We start from the raw sequence: 20,953 nt of genomic DNA on the forward strand, positions 1-20,953 counted from the left end.
CTCCCTATCCCTTCTTCTGAAATCCATTACTTCACACTGTGTATTAGATTCCGTCTGTCATTTGTCTGCCGATTCTGCTCGCTGATCTATGCCCTGTTGCAGTTGATTGATATCATCCTTGCTATTTTTGGATGTAGATCTTGCGCTCATTTGGTCACTACTAATGAAATAGAACAGTCAGATCAGTGGTTACTATTTTATCAAGAACCAGTTGTACCCAGTAGTCAGAATTTCACTGATATACTCTTCTATATTGTTGATATGGATTGTTATTTTATGAATGTGAATACATTTTTCTCCTTACTACAGACTGACTCTTACATTTCACCCATCCTGGATATATAACTCCCCCCAAAAAACACCGTATTGCTAAATTTGCTCTACTTCCATACTTAATCTTGCCAATTTTAACTCTGTACATATCTTTATGACTTAATGAAATTTGTACTGTCCACGTAACAGAGGTAAGGGACAGCTGTTTCCAACTCCACAAACTAAAAATATATTTCTGTCGGTTTGTTGAACCAGGAATACTTTGGCAACTTTATCCTGGCCTTTGATTGAGTCACTGATTTACCCCATTCGTATTACATTTTTCTTTTAAATTTTCCAATTAAGGGGCAATTTAACATGGTCAATCCACCTACCCTGTACATCTTGGGTTGTGGGGGTGAGGCCCACGCAGACACGAGGAGAATGTGCAAACTCCACTCGGACAGTGACCCGGGGTCAGGATCAAACCCGGGTCCTCAGCACCTTGAGGCATCAGTGCTAACCACTGTGCTCCTGTGCCGCCCCATATTTCATTTTATGAAGGTTTGCTCTGTTACAGTCTGGGATTCTGTTTGTTACAACGCTGCTGGTTGTTTAATCTATCTTTCCAAAATTTGTATAAATGTTCAAGTTGTGCTTATTTCAGAAGAACCTAACTTAGCATTCTGATTGATTTTCATGGCAGGATGCTGATGCAAGTGATTCTTGGGTATTTTATTTAAATCAAGTGAATTTGTGCTAAAAAGGTTACATATAAAACATTGTAATATTGATGGAACAACATTCAAATGATATGCTTCTCTCCTGTAATTGGACTTCCCTTTGTGTGTTTGGTTCATGAATTGAATTCATATAATAGCAGCACAGTTGGTATTCGGTACTGGGCCATGTTTGTTTGGACCACATCCATGAAATAAAATAGTAGTGTGTTCTGTGAACAACAGTAAGTTGTTGAAGAGGGAGGAGAGGGAATGTTCATCACACTGATGTATTTGCATATAGTGCTTTATTGCTTTTCTCTGTTGGTGCACATTTTGTGTAAATACGTCGGGCCTGATTAATGATTACTGGTACACATGGGTAGGCTAGGTTTTTATAAAATGCTAAGCCGTCCAATTGCAGAGAATTTAGTAATGGAATAAAGACTTGTATTTATAAAGTGGCTTATCGTGTCTCACCGAGGTATTCCATATCGCTTCATATATTCTGAAGTGCAGTGGCTTGCTGTGAAGCTGATTTGTACAAGTGAAATAACGCAAGCAAGAATTGGTAAATGCACAGTTGATCTGGGTGTTGGTGGTGATTGAGGAAAGAATATTGCCTGCGGGAACTGACTATATTGTTTGTTGAATATTATCAGAGGCTCTTTGGCAAGCAGATGAGATTGTTACAGATAAAGCTAGGCTCAAGAGGCAGGATTTTTTAGCCCTTCTCGCAGCAGGATCTTCCTGTCCCGCTGAAGTCGATCCCCGCCGTGGGTTTCCCAGCAACGGGACAGAGGGAGCATTGAAAAACACCGTAGACTTCGGCGGGACTGGAAGATGCAAGCAGTGGCCAATGTCGAGCCACCTTCGCTGCAGGAAAATCTGCCTTGGGTGGGGGGGGGTTGGAAAAGTCCGACCTAGGTCTACAGAAAATTCAGGAAAATATTTTAACAGTCGGGCAGCATCTCTGATAGAGAAAAATCGAGTTAATGTTTCAGATTGATGATCTTTCATCAATTCATGAAAAACAAGGTAACACACGAATGCCAACTAATTTAGAGTTACAGGCAGGCAGCTTGGCAAGTTCTTGAACTCACTTATGGAATATGCTAACATTCTAGGGTTTATTGACATCTGCAGAATAAACCAAACAGTTCAGTAGTGACGTGAAGTTCTAGGTCTTGTTTGACTCTTGCACTAGAACATCACAATTCATTTGATTTTCTGCCACTTGTGAGTTCTGAGTTGTTTACGTGCTTGGACAAAACAGTAATAACTTGCCTTACCAGTGAGAATTTCTTTATTTCCTCCACCCTTCTTTTAGTTTTTATTCATACTCGTCCAGAATAATTCACAATGGTGAATTTAAAGATAACTTCACTTAGCAGTTCAATTCCAATATGCCTTTAAAAGTTGAAATGTGAATCACCCATGGACATTGGCATTGCATGACTAACACTTGTTTACTTTAGAGTCATCATTGCTGACTTGTCCATACTTCTAAGATATGAATCTTTTATGATTGTCTTTCAAGATTATTCAAGTGAGCAAATGTCTCTTTCAAGGGCTTTTGTTTCTACATGGCGTTCTCCTCGATCAGTGTTGTTGAAAGAAGATCTGTCTGACATGAAAAAAGAGCATGACCTTTACTCACCTCTGCCATTCTTAAACAGTATTAAGTTCCATGTGATGATAATGGCAGTTAAATAAAACACTCAACTATTCTGTCCCAGGTAAACGTTGGCATTGACACTTGTTAAATTTGATTCAGCTGCCTCTTTTGCATGCCTTCTGCAATTTATAAGGATGTATTGGTGGAGTTAATCTCCATTTGAGCAAAGTTAATTAATCAATTATTTGGTCGAAAGGTTTTCGGTAGTGCTTGTACTCGATTGTAATTTTGCCATATTTACTGGTAGTTTGCACTTGGCTGTGCATAATGTGAGAACGTGGTGGCTCTTGTCGTCATTATTTAAGTGTATTTAAGTCACTCAAGATTCATGATTGTAGCCTCAGGCAAGCTCACTTCACAGCAGACAACAGGATGTCAGTTATTCCCAGAGATTGGGCTGCTTCTAAAAATATTTAAAAGAATAAATTCTTTGAAGACAGCATTTACAATCCATTGCCGGTCAGATGGTTCTATTTTGTGAATTTGTTTTATAGTTGTAGTCTGCACAGTGTCTTGCACAGACTGGAACAAGCATTAATATAATGGGTATGAAAGGCAAAGCTCAACAGGATATGGTCTCTCAAGACCCCAGCATGTGGCGCTGAACTTTTACGGCAACCTTTTCTGAGAGCACTACAATGCATAGTCACTTCCAACTAATGAAAAAATTACTCTACCTTATGAAGAATCAGATTTCTTTTATGTTTTCCAAATCTATGTCATTGAATTATGTAAAGAATAATACATAGCCTTCACTGCAACTCTGATGAGGAGAGGGAGGAAAGACCGAGAAAACTGTATTTTAAATGTTGTAAACAGATTTAAAGTTTGTTCAGGATGTAATTATTTACCAGTTTGCATTCTTAACCTTGACTTGTATCATTGAGGACAAATATATTTTTTGGATTTCTATTGATTTTTATGTAAAGTAGCCTTTTATTATAAGATTTGCTCATCAGTAAATTACTGTATCTTAAAAGTCAATCTAATAAAAATGTCATGAAGGAGGAGTAAGTAACTTGTGGGAAATGAAAGTTTTGAGGGACACTTGTAGCCAAAATAGAATCACATCTTAACTAGAAATCAAAATAAATGTTTCTCTGGAAGCCTTTCATTGGAAAGAAAATCATGTCTAGGAAATGATAGCTTCACCAATTGCAGGATCATATTATCTGATGTGTCAACAAAAGAACAGTACTTATTATCTTTAAGGAGGTGGTGATAAAGTTTTATTTGAATGCTTTTGCAGTACATAGATTGTATATATTCTAAGTATTTTTTTTTTAAAGAGTCAACTGATGAATTCAACTCTGGAAACACTTCCTGTGTTTATGGTTTTTGTAATGAGGGCCAGTGATATTGTTGGGATATAACCAGAGTTCAGCGGACAAAGCAATGAAGTTTACAAGTTTTAGAAACTTTGCCTCACTGTTTTCAGACAACATAAATGGCCCACGGTGACCAGAGTTGAACCTTTTTGAATTATTCTCTAACTGTTATGTGAACCGATTGATGAATCATTTCATATTGTTTTCGCTGATCTTTTGTCCTTCTTATCTCCATTTATTTATTAATTAATTGTCATTTCTGGTCAAATAACCAGGATTTGAAGAGTCTTTGATTCACTCTGCTAGATTTCGTCATTAGTTCCACCGATAAAGTGATTACTCACAATGGGTGTGACAAGAATGCTGGTGCAAAGCCCCAGTGCTCCGACGTTGACCGTCTCTTAATTGTTTGTGAACTGGACAAAAATAATTAATCTCAAATCTTAACCTCTGGCCTTCACACCAAATGTCCATGCATGAAAATACAAATCCCGTCTCGCATCGCTGAACCTTGTCCACTGTCTTGGCAATCTAGAGGCCTACACACTTTGCATAAGGTTGGTGACAACGCTTTAAGATGGCCTGAATTGTATGTTGAGTCCTCATATGCTTAATAAGTAATAATTATATTAATTGACTCTGTTCAAGAACAGTGAAGGTTATGGGTAAAGGTTAGCTGCATGTGCTTCATATTTTATGAAGCACTGATGACTTTGGCATGTGATAAGTGATCATGACATTAAAACTCAAATGTCCATTGTGGACTTTGTATGAACTGTGACTTAATCAAATTGTGTCTTAGGAACTGAATAACCAGATGTGAAAGGGAGGGGAATGGGGAGCAGCATACATGCCTACGGAGCTTCTTACTCCCGCCCTCCTTTCATTTAAACAGTACCATATGTATGGTTCACTGAATATGTTGACCTTTTGCCACAGTTGGGAGTTAGACACTGTGTTACAAACAAAAAAACCTAGTTCTTTTGCTGTCTTCTTGTAATGGGTGAAAGATGAAGCACTAAATTACATAAAAGGGAAAAAAGGTTTCATGGTCCATATGGAACAGGACCAGTAATTTGCAGGGGAATGCCATTAACTGCTCGTAGATGATTTAGCGTGTTGGCAGTGTGAGTGAACATGTCGAGCAAACAATGAGAAACAAGCACATAAATTAAGTATAACTTTTAAATATTTGCATTTCGAGCTAAGCAAGTATTTGGACTTGGGATTTTTAGGATTAGTTTTAAAATGGAAAGACTTTTCAGTTTCTGAATCTTGGGGCAGACTCCCGTATCGCCTATTTTCGAGAAGGCCCACCACATCTTGTGCCACTCAGGCACTTAGAAGGCCAGTGGTGGGTCTGCCCCTGGGAAGAGAAGCTCTGCCTGCTGACAGCCAATCCGAGGTTGCTAGCTCTACTGAAGTCAGCGGCACTTTGCCCACCAGAGGCCTCGGATTGAGGAGGGACCCAGGCACAGGTGAAAGATGGCAGAAAGGGGGTTGCGAGGTGGAATGAGGAAGAGGATTGACATCAAGGACAAAGGGGTGCCTCACAGAACCCCTGACCGCTTTTTCCAATGCCAAGTTCCTCAGTCAGGCTTTACATACCATTGAAGAAGGTCCTCTGGGAACTCATAAGCAAACATGTCACTGCTACCCAGTGTGTTACTTCTGGTTGTTCCATTTTTTAATTCAACATTGCTGGCTAGACCAGCATTTATTACCCATTCCTAATTTCCCTTGAGAAGGTCGTGCTGAATCACTTGCTTGAACTGCTACAGTCCATGAAATGTAGGTACTGTTAGGAAGGGAGTTCCAGAATTCTGACCCAATGACAGTGAAGGAATGGCAATGTAGTTGCAAGTCAGGATGGTAAGTGACTTGGATGAAAGTTTGCAGGTAATGGTGTCCCCATGCAATTATGACCCTTGTCCTTCTAGGTGGTAGAGGTCGTGGATTTGGAAGCACGGTTTGGTGCCATTGAAGGAGCCTTGGTGAGTTGCTGCTGTGCATCCAGTAGAAGATGCGCAATGCTGCCACTGTGCATTGATGGTGAAGGGAGTGAATGTTTAATATGGATGGGGAGCCAATCAAGCAGGCTGCTGTGTCCTTAATGGTATCAAACCTCTCGAATGTTGTTGGCGCTGCACTCGTCCTGGCAGGTAGAGAGCATTCCATCACACTCCTGACTTGTTCTTTGTGTATGCTGGGCAAGCTTTGGAGAGTCAGGAAATTAGTTTCTCACCACAAAATTCTTGGCTTCTGACCTGCTCTTGCAGCCTCAGTATGTATATGCTAGGTCAATGGTAACCCCCCCCCCCCCAGAATGTTGATAGTAGGCAGTTTCAGTGATGGTAATGCTGTTGAATGTCAAAAGGAAATTGTTACATTCCTTCTTGTTAGAGATGCCCATTGCTTGGCACTGTATGGTGCGGATGTTATATTCCATTTATCTGCCAAGCTTAAACGTCATCCAGGTCTTAAATGAATATGGACACAGACTGCTTTAGTATCTAAGGAGTCATTTCTTTTTCTGAAAATAAATTTAGAGTACCAAATTATTTTTTTTCCAATTAAGGGGCAATTTAGTGTGGCCAATCTGCCTAACCTGCACATCTTTGGGTTGAGGGGTGAAACCCAATTAGACACTGGGCGAATGTGCAAACTCCACACACACACTGACCCAGGGCCGGGATCAAACCTGGGTCCTCAGCGCTGTAGGCAACAGTGCTAAACACCGTGCCGCCATAGTATCCGAGGAGTCATGAATGGTGTTGGGCATTGTGCAATCATCAGCAAACATCCCCACTTCTGATCTTATGATGAAGACAAAACCATTGATAAAGCAGCTGATGATGGTTGGTCCTAGAACAGTAGCCTGAGTTTCTCTTGCAGTGACGTCCAGGGGCTGAGATGTTTGACCTCTAGCAACCACAGCCATCTTCTTTTGTGCAAGTATGACTCTAACCAATGGAGAGTTTTCCTTGATTCCAATTGACATCAAATTTGCTTAAGCTCCTTGATGCCAAACTCGGTCAAATGCTACCTTGATGGCAAGGCTGTTCACTCTCACCTCATGTCTTAAGTTCAGTTCTTTTGACAATGTTTGAACCACAGCTGTAATGAGGTCAGAAGGTGAGTGGCCCTGACAAAAACCAAATTGATCATCAGTGAGCAGGTTATTGCTCAGTAAGTGCCGCTTGATAGTACTGTCGTTGATACTTTCCATCATTTTGCTGATGATCAAGTAATTGGCTGGGTAGGAGTTGTCCTGATTTTTGTGGACAGAGCATACCTGGGCTTTTTCCCACATTACCACCTAGATTTCAGTGTTGTAGTTGTATTGGAGCAGCTTGGCTAGGGCACAGCTTGTCCTAGAGCACATGCGTTCAGTACTATGAGGAGAGCTTGGATAAACTCAGATTGCTTTCACTGGAACGATGGAGGTTGAAGGGTGATCAAAATTATGAGTGGCATGAACAGAGTGGATAGTCAGATGCTTTTCCCCAGGATGGAAAAGTCAATTACATGGGGTCATAGGTTTAAGGTTCGAGGGGGAGGTTTAGAGGAAATGTGCGAGGTATGTTTTTTGCACAGAGGGTGGTGAGTGCCTGTAACGCGCTGCCGACGGAGGTGGTGGAAGCAGATATGATAGCGGTGTTTAAGAGGCATCGTGACAATACATGAATAGGATGGGAATAGACTCGGGATGTGGACCCCAGAAGTGCAGGGGGTTTTAGTTTAGAAAGGCATCATGATCGGCACACACTTAGAGGGCCGAAGGGCATGTTCCTGTGCTGCACTGTTCTTTGTCCTTTGTACTACTGCTGTTATGTTGTCAGGATTTGTAACCTTTGGTGTCTTCAGCTGTTTCTTGATGTTATATAGAGTGAATTGAATTTGCTAAAGACTGGCATCTGTGATGCTGGAGAGCTCAGGAGGAGACTGAGATGGACCTGCCAGCGATTGTGGGATCACGCCCTTAAGTAGACATTAATTACCTTCCCATCACTGACCTAATCAAGGTGGAGGCGAGGTCCCTACACATCGCCATTCACCTGATAAAATGCACCCCGCCACCAAACCTGCCACAGAGGAGGACACAAGATTCACTCTTGATTATAAAATGCAGAGATATTATGACAGAATTATTCTCCAAATGGTAGCTACTTTTGTAGCAGAATAACCTTACATGATTCTTTTTTAAAGTTTGTTTGTCGTTCCCTGGCTACTAATTCTTATTTTACAGGGGGGCATGAATGCACAGTAACATAAAGTAGAAAATTGTAGGAGTTTGGCTTCTCTTTGTACTTAAATATGAGGAGTAATCACATATTTGAATTTCCTATTGCACAATGACCAATCACACTTCTTTGGAATAAGAAGAAAAAAGGCACACATCAAAAAGCGTACAAAGCAGAATATTTGGCCTATAATCCTTGCCTGTTCATTACGATGTCATAGAATCCCTACAGTGTAGAAGGAGGCCATTCGGCCCATTGGGGTCTGAAAGAGCACCCTACATAGGGCCCACTCACCTACCCTATCCCCATAATCTCACCGAACCTGCACATCTTTGAACTGGAGGAAACCCATGCAGGCACAGGGGGAAACATACAAACTCCACACAAGCACCCAAGGCCGGAATTGAACCTAGGTCCCTGGCGCTGTGAGGCAGCAGTGCTAACTACTGTGCCACCCTTAATGTATGTATGGGAAAAAAAAAAGAATGGTTAACATATTAACCATCTTTCATATTTAGATATAGATTAACTTTGTAAATTTTCAATCGCTTCTCGGCCTTTGGGCTAAGATGAGTGTGAGGTCAGGTGTAATGCCTGGATCTGGTATGTCTCTCTTGTCGGGACCATGAATTGGATTCAATTGAATTGGTTTTTGGAGCAGGCAAGGAGCTGGATTAGAGGTTTGCCCCTGTCCACACTCTGAGCTCTGGCTTTGGAACTCTGAAAAAGTAATTTTAAAAATTGCAAATTTTCAGTGTCTACTTATTAGATTTCTTTCTTTCCAGATTTTGTCTTTGTAGTAAGGGAGTAAAATTTATTTTCTAGCTGTGTTGTTCAGTATAGTCTATTAAGAAACTCAACTAGTGGATAGCTTTTACTCATGTTCTTAAGGACATTTTAAGATAACCCAGTCAGCGCTGATGCAAAGGGAAGTGAAATCACACAATCTGCAATTAAACTCTTTTCAACCTAAAGTGACCCTTCTGCAGAGGTTAACTTTGTGTTGGGTGTTCCAATATACAAACGAACCCACACGGTTGTAGATGGTACAACTCTGTTTTATTATTCTTGATAACATCTACTGTATACTTCTGGCTGTGGTTCGTACTTTACCAATTAACCTGTGGACCCAGCCCTTGCACTATCTTAGAGAGGCACTCAGCACATAGTGTATGCCTGAGTGGCACGCTGTGAGTTCTGTGCTCTGAGCTATCTCCTGCTGGAATGAGCGGGAACTGTGGTGTTCCCCGTTTTCTAGTGCGTGTGCTCTCACTGGTGATTGGCTGTGATGTTGCGTGTGTGTTGATTGGTCCGTTGATCTGTCCATCAGTGTGTGTGTGTGATTGCACCATGATATTTTTATATGAATATCATGACAACCCCCTTTTCACAAGAATATGGTAATAAATATTGGTGTGTACTGAGTGCAGCTGAATGTGTGTGTGCAATATCTACAACATGTACATGAGGCTAAACTATGTACGTAGGAAGGTGTCAGGTGCAACATAGCAACGAGGTTGTACCATAAACAAAACAAGTGCAATCATCAAATATCGAAAGAGAACTCCTGGAACGACAAAAAGAGAAACACATTAACATTGTTGCATAACAATTCAGTGAGTCCAATGTGCAAACAGGCTCATAAGTCCAGCCTAGTAGGTGGGCGACAAATTTGGGTTGACCACCTCAAGGGTGGGTCAGGATCCACCGGCTGAGGAATGGGCCTGGCCACGGGCGATAGAGGAATAGGCATAGTGGCAGGAAGCTCCACAGAGTCGACATCAGGGACAACAGGAGGGCGTGGCACCGGTGCATGATCACGTAGCGAGCACGGAAGCAGCCGAAGGGCCCGCCGATTACACCGGCGAATGGAGCCATCAGGCATGCGAACCAGGAACGAGTGGGGAGCCACGCGGCGGAGAACTTCGGCAGTTGCCGACCAGCCACCCTCTGGTAGGTGCATGCGGACGTTGTCTCCAGGCGCCAAGGCAGGAAAATCAGTTGCCCGAGTGTCATGTGCCACCTTCTGCTGAGCACGCTGCTGTCGCATCCTTTGCAGTATTGGAGCATGGTCGGGTTTAGGAACATGAATGGACAGCACAGTGGTCCTGAGGGCGCGACCCATCAACAGCTGGACTGGTGAGAGGCCTGTGGACAGTAGGGCCGAGCGATAGGCCAGCAGGGCTAAACAGAAATCAGATCCGGCATCAGCAGCCTTGCAGAGGAGCCGCTTCACGATATGGACGCCCTTTTCCGCCTTGCCATTTGATTGGGGATGCAGAGGGCTGGACGTTACGTGTGTGAAGCCATACAAAGCGGCATAAGAAGACTATTCTTGGCTCGCAAAACAGGGCCCATTGTCCAACATGACGGTAAGCGGAATGCCATGGCGAGCGAAGGTTTCTTTACATGCTCTGGTTACAGCTGATGATGTCAAATCGTGCAGGCGTATGACCTCCGGATAATTTGAAAAATAGTCAATTATGATGACGCAGTCCCTGCCGAGCGCATGAAAAAGGTCCACACCCACCTTCGCCCAGGGGGACGTTACCAACTCATGGGGCTGAAGCGTCTCAGGGGGTTGCGCCGGCTGAAACCTTTGGCAGGTGGGGCAGTTGAGCACCATGTTGACGATGTCTTCGCTGATGCCCGGCCAGTACACAGCTCCTTTGGCCCTCCACCTGCACTTCTCAACCCCGAGATGCCTTCGTGTAATTGTTCGAGGACCAGCCTGTGCATGCTGTGTGGAATCACAATCCGGTCCAACTTTAGGAGGACACCGTCAATGACGGCCAAGTCGTCCCCCACATGGTAGAATTGTGGGTACTGTCTTTTGAGCCACCTTTCCGTCATGTGGCGCATCACACGTTGTAGAAGGGGGTCAGCCGTAGTCTCCCAGCGAATACGGGCCAGACTTGCATCATTAGATGGCAGATTGGCTGATGTGAAGGCCACATGCACTTCGACCTGACAGACGAACCCCCCCGATTCGGGCGGTGTGCTCACTGCTCTGGACAGGGCATCCGCGACGATGAGGTCCTTCCCCGGGGTGTAGACCAGTTGGGAGTCGTACCTCCGGAGCTTGACCAGAAAGCGCTGGAGGGGAGGGGTCATCTCATTAAGGTCCTTTTGTATGATGCCGACCAGGGTCTGATGGTCGGTTTCCACGGTGAACTGAGGGAGACCATACACGTAGTCATGGAATTTATCTATGCCGGTTAACAAACCCAGGCACTCCTTCTCAATCTGCGCATAGCGCTGTTCTGTGGGGGTCATGGCCCGCGAGGCGTAGGCCCATGATGCAGTGTCGTCCCGTTGCAGGGGTGCCGCCCCAATGTCGGACTGGCTGGCATCAGTCGAGATATTTGTATCTCGAGCAGTGTCGAAGACCACCAATACCGGGGCTGTGGTGAGCTTAAGACCATAAGACATAGGAGCGGAAGTAAGGCCATTCGGCCCATCGAGTCCACTCCACCATTCAATCATGGCTGATTTCAACTCCATTTACCTGCTCTCTCTCCATAGCCCTTAATTCCTCGAGAAATCAAGAATTTATCAACTTCTGTCTTAAAGACACTCAACGTCCCGGCCTCCACCGCCCTCTGTAGCAATGAATTCCACAGACCCACCACTCTCTGGCTGAAGAAATTTCTCCTCATCTCTGTTCTAAAGTGACTCCCTTTTATTCTAAGGCTGTGCCCCCAGGTCCTAGTCTCCCCAGCTAATGGAGACAACTTCCCTACGTCCACCCTATCTAAGCCATTTATTATCTTGTAAGTTTCTATTAGGTCTCCCCTCAACCTCCTAAACTCCAATGAATATAATCCCAGGATTCTCAAACGTTCATCGTATGTTAGGCCTACCATTCCTGGGATCATCCGTGTGAATCTCCGCTGGACCCGCTCCAGTGCCAGTATGTCCTTCCTGAAGTGTGGGGCCCAAAATTGCTCACAGTATTCTAAATGGGGCCTAACTAATGCTTTATAAAGATTCAGAAGTACATCCCTGCTTTTATATTCCAAGCCTCTTGAGATGAATGACAACATTGCATTTGCTTTCTTAATTACGGACTCAACCTGCAAGTTTACCTTTAGAGAATCCTGGACTAGGACTCCCAAGTCCCTTTGCACTTCAGCATTATGAATTTTGTCACCGTTTAGAAAATAGTCCATGCCTCTATTCTTTTTTCCAAAGTGCAAGACCTCGCACTTGCCCACGTTGAATTTCATCAGCCATTTCTTGGACCACTCTCCTAAACTGTCTAAATCTTTCTGCAGCCTCCCCACCTCCTCCATACTACCTGCCCCTCCACCTATCTTTGTATCATCGGCAAACTTAGCCAGAATGCCCCCAGTCCCGTCATCTAGATCGTTAATATATAAAGAGAACAGCTGTGGCCCCAACACTGAACCCTGCGGGACACCACTCGTCACCGGTTGCCATTCCGAAAAAGAACCTTTTATCCCAACTCTCTGCCTTCTGCCTGACAGCCAATCGTCAAACCATGTTAGTACCTTGCCTCGAATACCATGGGCCCTTATTTTACTCAGCAGTCTCCCCTGAGGCACCTTTATCAAAGGCCTTTTGGAAGTCAAGATAGATAACATCCATTGGCTCTCCTTGGTCTAACCTATTTGTTATCTCTTTAAAGAACTCTAACAGGTTTGTCAGGCATGAACTCCCCTTACTAAATCCATGCTGACTTGTCCTAATCCGACCCTGCACTTCCAAGAATTTAGAAATCTCATCCTTAACAATGGATTCTAGAATCTTGCTAACAACCGAGATTAGGCTAATTGGCCTATAATTTTCCATCTTTTTCCTTGTTCCCTTCTTGAACAGGGGGGTTACAACAGCGATTTTCCAATCCTCTGGGACTTTCCCTGACTCCAGTGACTTTTGAAAGATCATAACTAACGCCGCTACTATTTCTTCAGCTATCTCCTTTAGAACTCTAGGATGTAGCCCATCTGGGCCTGGAGATTTATCAATTTTTAGACCTCTTAGTTTCTCTAGCACTTTATGCTTTGTGATGGCTACCATATTCAACTCTGCCCCCTGACTCTCCTGAATTGTTGGGATATTACTCATGTCTTCTACTGTGAAGACTGACGCAAAGTACTTATTTAGTTCCTCAGCTATTTCCTTGTCTCCCATCACTAGATTACCAGCGTCATTTTGGAGCGGCCCAATGTCTACTTTTGCCTCCCGTTTGTTTTTAATGTATTTAAATAAACTTTTACTATCATTCCTAATGTTACTGGCTAGCCTACCTTCATATTTGATCCTCTCTTTCCTTATTTCTCTCTTTGTTATCCTCTGTTTGTTTTTGTAGCCTTCCCAATCTTCTGACTTCCCACTACTCTTTGCCACATTATAGGCTTTCTCTTTTGCTTTGATGCATTCCCTAACTTCCTTTGTCAGCCATGGCTGCCTAATCCCCCCTCTGATAACCTTTCTTTTCTTTGGGATGAACCTCTGTACTGTGTCCTCAATTACTCCCAGAAACTCCTGCCATTGCTGTTCTACTGTCTTTCCCACTAGGCTCTGCTCCCAGTCGATTTTCGTCAGTTCCTCCCTCATGCCCCTGTAGTTACCTTTATTTAACTGTAACACCTTTACATCTGATTCTACCTTTCTCTCAAATTGGAGATTGAATTCTACCATATCTTGATCTTGAGCTCCTCCCATTCCTTCTGGTGTGCAGGCAGCCACTGGAACTCCGTAGTCTTCTTCACTAGGTGGCGAAGAGCCATTGTGTGGGAGGCAAGGTTGGGAATGAACTTCCCCAGGAAGTTGACCATCCCAAGAAAGCGTAGCACTGCCTTCTTGTCTGCCGGCTGCGGCATGGCTGCAATAGCTGTCATTTTGTCTGCATCCGGACGCACCCCTGACCAGGATATGTGGTCCCCCAGAAACTTTAACTCAGTTTGGCCAAAAGAACACTTGGTCCGGTTGAGGCGCAGGCCGTGTTCTCGTATCCGAGCAAAGACGCGCTGGAGACGGCTGATGTGCTCCTGTGGTGTGGTGGACCAGATGATGACGTCATCAACATAGATGCACACCCCTTCGATGCCCTCCATCATCTGTTCCATGATTTGATGAAACACTTTGGATGCTGAGATGATGCCAAACGGCATCCTATTGTAGCAGTATCTGCCAAAGGGAGTGTTGAAGGTGCACAGCTTCCTGCTGGACTGATCCAACTGAATCTGCCAAAAACCCTTTGAGGCATCAAGCTTTGTAAAAATTCTATCCCGGGCCATTTCGCTCGTGATGGGTATGCAGTAGTGTTCCCTCATAATGTTATTGTTCAGGTCTTTCGGGTCGATGCAGATCCGGAGTTCGCCAGAGGGCTTTTTAACGCACACCATGGAGCTGACCCATGGCGTGGACTCCGTGACCCGGGAAAGCACTCCTTGGTCCTGGAGATCCTGCGGCTGCTGCTTGAGGCGGTCCTTGAGTGGTGCTGGGACTCTACGACGTGTGTGAATGACCGGGGTGGCGTCCAGTTTGAGCCGTATTCTGTAAGTGTAGGGCAGTGTACCCATGCCCTCGAAAGCCTCCTGGTTGTGGGCGAGGGGCGAGTGGAGCTGTGCCCTAAATTCTACATCCGGGAAGTCGGACTTGCCTTCTGGAGACAGACTGTGTACCCGCTGAACGAGGTGGAGAACCTTGCACGCCTGTGCACCTAGCAGGGAGTCCTTCGATGATCCAACTATCTCAAAAGACAGTGTGGCTGTGTGTGAATTGTGTGTAACCTCGAGCTGGCAGGATCCCATGGCCGGGATAACATTACCGTTGTAATCGACCAACTGACAGCGGGATGGCCGAATCGGTGGTTTGACCTTCAAGGCATAGAAGGCTGGCCATGCAGTGAGATTGGAGGAGGCACCAGTGTCTAAACGGAATGTGATTGGTGATCGGTTGACCGTTAGGGTGGCACACCATTCATCGCCCAGATTAACGCTGTGCACTGGCATCGGCTGGTGGGTCCTACTTGGGGACATCCGATTTCTGTCAATTACCGCAACGCGGAAGGCTTCCCGGTCGTCTGTATCACCGGTCTGTACGTCGTCAGGATCTGACTCGGTATATGGAGGCTGAATGGCCCGCACGTCCCTGCGAGGCTGGCGGACTTGGGGAGCGTTGGCAGGTTGAGCTGCTCGACAGCAGGCAGCATAGTGGCCCACCTTGCCACAGGGGAGGCAGTGTTGATTTTATGCTGGACATTGGCGCTTTAAATTTGCGGATCCACAGTTGCGGCACGTCATGACGTCATGGCGTTCGTTGCGCCACCGCGCATGCGCATTTCGGTCCTGCGTAGAGCGCGCCTGCGCATCACGTCCCTCTGCGTCGACGTCTCTTTTGGCGCATACAAGCGCGAAATGGGGCCAGGGGCCAGGAGGAACTCGATGGAGTGGACCCGCTCGGCATCGTGGGATCCGTGCCGTGCCGATTCGGCCGCCTAGAATTGGGAGTACCAGCTGGTCGCGTTTTCGTGGAGGACGCAGGTTTCGATGGCGGTGGCTAGGGTAAATTGTATCAGACTGAGCCTGGCACACGAGGAGGAGGTATTAACCCTACCCAGGGCATCAGCCCATAGCCCTTCCCAAATCTCCTCCCCCAGCTCCTCCTCCCATTTACCTTTCAATTCTTCTACTAGCGCTTCCCCCTCTTCTTTCATCTCTTGGTATATTTCCGACACCTTGCCCTCCCCGACCCATACCCCCGAGATCACCCTATCTTGAACTTCTTGTGCCGGGAGCAACGGAAATTCCCTCACCTGTCGCCTCACAAAAGCCCTCACCTGCATATATTCTCAAATTTCTCCTCCAGTGCCCCTAGGCTCGCAAATGTCCCGTCAATGAACAGGTCCCCCATTCTTCTTATCCCCGCCCGATGCCAGCCTTGGAACCCCCCCCGTCCATCTTCCCCGGGACAAACCGGTGGTTACCCCTGATCGGGGACCACACCGATGCTCCCATTGCACCCCTCTGCCTTCTCCACTGGCCCCAGATCCTTAGTGTTGCCGCCACCACCGGGCTTGTGGTGTATTTTGTCGGCGAGAGCGGTAGCGGTGCCGTTACTAACTCCCCCAGGCTCGTTCCTTTACAGGACGCCATCTCCATCCTCTTCCATGCCGCCCCCTGTCCCTCCATAACCCACTTACGGATCATCGCCACGTTTGCTGCCCAGTAGTAACTCCCTAGGTTTGGCAAAGCCAACCCTCCTCGGTCCCTGTTGCGTTCCAAGAACCCTCTCCTAACCCTCGGGGTCTTATTTGCCCACACATACCCCATAATACTCCTACCTGCTCTCTCGAAAAAGCCCTTGGTGATCACGATGGGGAGGCACTGAAACACGAACAAAAACCTCGGAAGAACCACCATTTTGACCGACTGCACCCTACCCGCCAATGAGAGCGGGAGCATGTCCCATCTTTTAAAATCCTCCTCCATTTGCTCCAACACCCTCGTCAAATTCAGTTTATGTAGGGCTCCCCAACTTCTGGCTATCTGGATCCCCAGATACCGAAAACCTCTCTCCGCCCTCCTCAGCGGTAGGTCCCCTAACCCTCTTTCTTGGTCCCCTGCCTGCAATACAAAAAGCTCACTCTTCTCTACATTAAGCTTGTAGCCCGAGAACTCTCCAAACTCCTTCAGAGTCTGCACGACCTCCACCATCCCCTCCATTGGGTCCGCCACGTATAGCAGCAGGTCATCCGCATATAGCGATACCCGATGCTCCTCTCCCCCGCGGACTATCCCCCTCCATTTCTGAGACTCCCTAAGTGATATGGCCAAGGGTTCGATCGCCAATGCAAACAACAGGGGGGACAGGGGGCACCCCTGTCTCGTCCCTCGGTATAGCCGAAAGTACTCCGACCTCCGCCGGTTCGTCACTACACTCGCCACCGGGGCGCTGTAAAGGAGCTTAACCCATCTAATAAACCCTCCCCCGAACCCAAACCTGCGCAATACTTCCCAGAGGTACTCCCACTCTACTCAGTCAAAGGCTTTTTCCGCGTCCATAACTGCCACTATCTCCGCCTCTCCCTCCTCCGATGTCATCATTATCACGTTTAAGAGCCGCCGCACATTGGCATTTAACTGCCTGCCCTTTACGAATCCCGTTTGGTCCTCGTGAATCACCCCCAGGACACAGTCCTCAATCCTAGTGGCCAGTACCTTCGCCAATAGCTTAGCATCCACATTAAGGAGCGAAATCGGCCTGTACGATCCACACTGCAGTGGATCTTTGTCTCGCTTTATAATCAAGGAGATTGTTGCCTCCGACATTGTCTGGGGCAGGGTTCCCTCCTCTCTTGCCTCGTTGAAGGTCCTCACTAGTAGCGGGGCCAGCAGGTCCACATATTTTCTATAGAACTCCACCGGGAACCCGTCCCGCCCCGGGGCCTTCCCCGCCTGCATGCTCCCCAAACCCTTACTCAACTCCTCCAACCCAATTGGTGCCCCCAATCCAACCGCCTCCTGCTCCTCCACCCTCGGGAACCCCAGCTGGTCCAGGAATTGCCTCATCCCCCCTTCCCCCCCCCCCTGGGGGCTGGGATCTGTACAGCTCTTCATAGAAGCCCTTGAATACCTTATTTATTTTCGTTGCACTTCGAACCGTGGCTCCCCTTCCATCTTTGATTTCCCCCTATTTCCCTCGCTGCCGCCCTCTTACGGAGCTGGTGCGCCAGCATCCGACTAGCCTTTTCCCCGTACTCTTAAGTCGCCCCTTGCGCCTTCCTCCACTGTGCCTCCGCCTTGCCCGTGGTCAGCAGGTCAAACTCCATCTGGAGCCGTCGCCTTTCCCCAAGTAATCTTTCCTCCGGGGCCTCTGCGTATCTCCTGTCCACTCGCAAGATCTCCCCCACTAACCTCTCCCTTTCCATTCCCTCTGTCTTCTCCCTATGAGCCCTGATGGAGATCAGCTCTCCCCTGATCACCGCCTTCAACGCCTCCCATACCACCCCCACTCGCACCTCCCCGTTGTCGTTGGCCTCCAAGTACCTTTCTATACAGCCCCTCACCTTCCCACACACCACCTTATCGGCCAGCAGTCCCACATCCAGCCGCCACAGCGGGCGTTGGTCCCTCTCCTCTCCCAGCTCCAGTTCCACCTAGTGCGGGGCATGGTCCGAAACGGCTATGACCGAATACTCCGTCCCCTGCACTCTCGGGATAAGCGCCCTGCCCAGAACAAAGAAATCTATCTGGGAGTAAGCCTTATGCACGTGGGAGAAAAAAGAAAATTCCCTGGCCTGTGGTCTTGCAAACCTCCATGGGTCCACTCCCCCCATCTGATCCATAGACCCCCTAAGTACCTTGACCTCCGTCGGCCTCCTTCCCGTCCTTGATCTGGAGCGGTCCAGTGCTGGGTCCAGCACCGTATTGAAGACCCCTCCCATTATCAGTCCTCCTACCTCCAGGTCCGGAATGCGCCCCAACATGCGCTTCATAAATCCCGCATCATCCCAGTTCGGGGCGTATACATTTACCAACACCACCCACGACCCTTGCAACCTACCACTCCCCATCACCTAGCTCCCTCCATTATCCGCTACGATAGTCTTGGCCGCAAATGACACATGCTTTCCCACCAGAATTGCCACCCCTCAATTTTTGCGTCCAATCCCGAGTGAAATACCTGTCCTACCCCTCCCTTTCTTAACCTGACCTGGTCCGCCACCTTCAGGTGTGTCTCTTGGAGCATTGCCAAGTCTGCCTTCAGTCCCTTCAAGTGCGCGAACACTTGAGCTCGCATCACCGGCCTATTCAGGCCCCTCACGTTATAAGTCGGATTGGAGGGACTCTCAACCCCCCCCCCCCCCCCCCCCCCCGGCCGACTAGCCATCTCCTTGTCCGCGTCTCCCTCACTCTCCAGTCCCCCAGCTGGGGGACCCCCGTCCCAGCCACCTCTTCTGTGTCCCGTTCTCTTTCGGCCAGTGCAGCAGCAACCCTTCCCCCCCCCCCCCCCCCCCCCCCCCCGCTAGATCCTCGTCTAGCTTTTTTGCTCCCCCCATATCCCTCCCGTAAGTCTGCTGACCCCGGCTTCCCCTGCCATCCCTTTGACCCCCCCCCATGTGGGAATCTCCCAATCAATGTACATTCCTTTGTTCCCCTTCCCGCCTTTCTTGCCGCGCGCGGGAAAGACAACCCTGCGCTTTCCAAAGCCTGCCCCGCCCCCCATAGCGCAGCTCCTGTCGTGGCCTTGTCCCTCTCCCCCAGCCCATATAGCATTTCCTGCGCGTGGTTGACCCCCTATGTACAACAACCATCATACTTCAACCCTCAAACACCCCACTCCCACACAAACCCTCAATTGGAGTCCAATTTTTCAGCTAGTATAAAGGTCCACGCCTCTTCGGGCGTTTCAAAGTAGTGGTGTTGGCCATTATGTGTAACCCACAGTCGCGCTGGCTGCAACATTCCAAATTTCACTCCTTTCCGATGCAGCACCGCTTTGGCCCGGTTGAAACCCGCTCTCCGCATAGCGACCGCCGCCCTCCAGTCCGGGTATATTCTGATCTCCGCATTGTCCCACTTGCTGCTCCGTTGCTTCTTGGCCCATTTCAGGACCCTCTCTCTGTCCGTAAACCGGTGAAATCTCACCACCATCGCCCTTGGCGGCTCTTTTGCCTTGGGCTTCCTCGCTAGCACTGGGTGCGCCCCATCCAGCTCCAGCAATCTCGGGGAGGCCTCCTCCCATACAGTGTCCCGATCATTGTGCCCACATATGCCGCGGCATCGGCCCCCTCCACTCCTTCTGGGAGACCCAGGATCCTCAAGTTGTTCCTCCTTGATCTGTTCTCCGGGTCTTCGAGTCTTCCCGCCCACGTCTTGTGCAGCGCCTCGTGCCGCTCCACTCTCTCCGCCAGGCCCACGAGCTCGTTGTCGTTCTCACTCACTTTTTCCTGGATCTCCTGGATCTTTACCTCTTGGGCTTTCTGGGTTGCTCCAAGTCTTTCAATCATTGCCAGTATAGGCGCCACCATCTCCTTACGCAGCTCCTCGAAGCAGCACTTGGTGAACTCTTTCATCCCCTCTCTGTCCGTGGGCGCTGCCATTTTTCTTTTTTCTTCTCCCGCTGCTCCAGGGCCGCTTTTTTCGCCATTTCGCTGCGGGTCCGGTCCATGCAGGTTTGTAGGGGACCTTTCTCCTTCCTTCCCAACGGGTTTGTTTTTTTAAAGTGCCATTGGGGCTCCGTTAGCGGGCCCAAAAGTCCGTTTTCGCGGGAGCTGCCGAATCGCGCGGCTTAGCCCGCATCACCGCAACCCAGAAGTTCTGTTTTATTATTCTTGATAACATCTACTGTATACTTCTGGCTGTGGTTTGTACTTTACCAGTTAACCTGTGGACCCAGCCCTTGCACTATCTTAGAGAGGCACTCAGCACATAGTGTATGTCTGAGTGGCACGCTGTGAGCTCTGTGCTCTGAGCTATCTCCTGCTGGAATGAGCGGGAACTGTGGTGTTCCCCGTTTTATAGTGCATGTGCTCTCACTGGTGATTGGCTGTGATGTTGCGTGTGTGTTGATTGGTCCGTTGATCTGTCCATCAGTGTGTGTGTTTGCACCATGATATGTTTATATGAATATCATGACAAAAAAAATTGATTGTGGCATGATCTTATTGAGTCCTTCAGACTAGGAAGATCCCACGTTTCACCACTAGTAGTCTCTGCTAACTTACATGATCTCCATTAGCAGTGTGCTTTATAAGAT

At 47.5% G+C, this 20,953-nt stretch overlaps 1 protein-coding gene across 7 annotated transcripts in view; it reads left to right on the forward strand.

Annotated features, from left to right (window-relative positions):
* Nucleotides 1-20,953, forward strand: part of LOC140425346 (triple functional domain protein) — an 801,905-nt gene that overhangs the window by 668,835 nt on the left and 112,117 nt on the right. The window lies entirely within an intron of this gene.

Source organism: Scyliorhinus torazame, chromosome 6 (assembly GCF_047496885.1).
Source record: "Scyliorhinus torazame isolate Kashiwa2021f chromosome 6, sScyTor2.1, whole genome shotgun sequence".
Taxonomy (NCBI): Eukaryota; Metazoa; Chordata; class Chondrichthyes; order Carcharhiniformes; family Scyliorhinidae; genus Scyliorhinus; species Scyliorhinus torazame.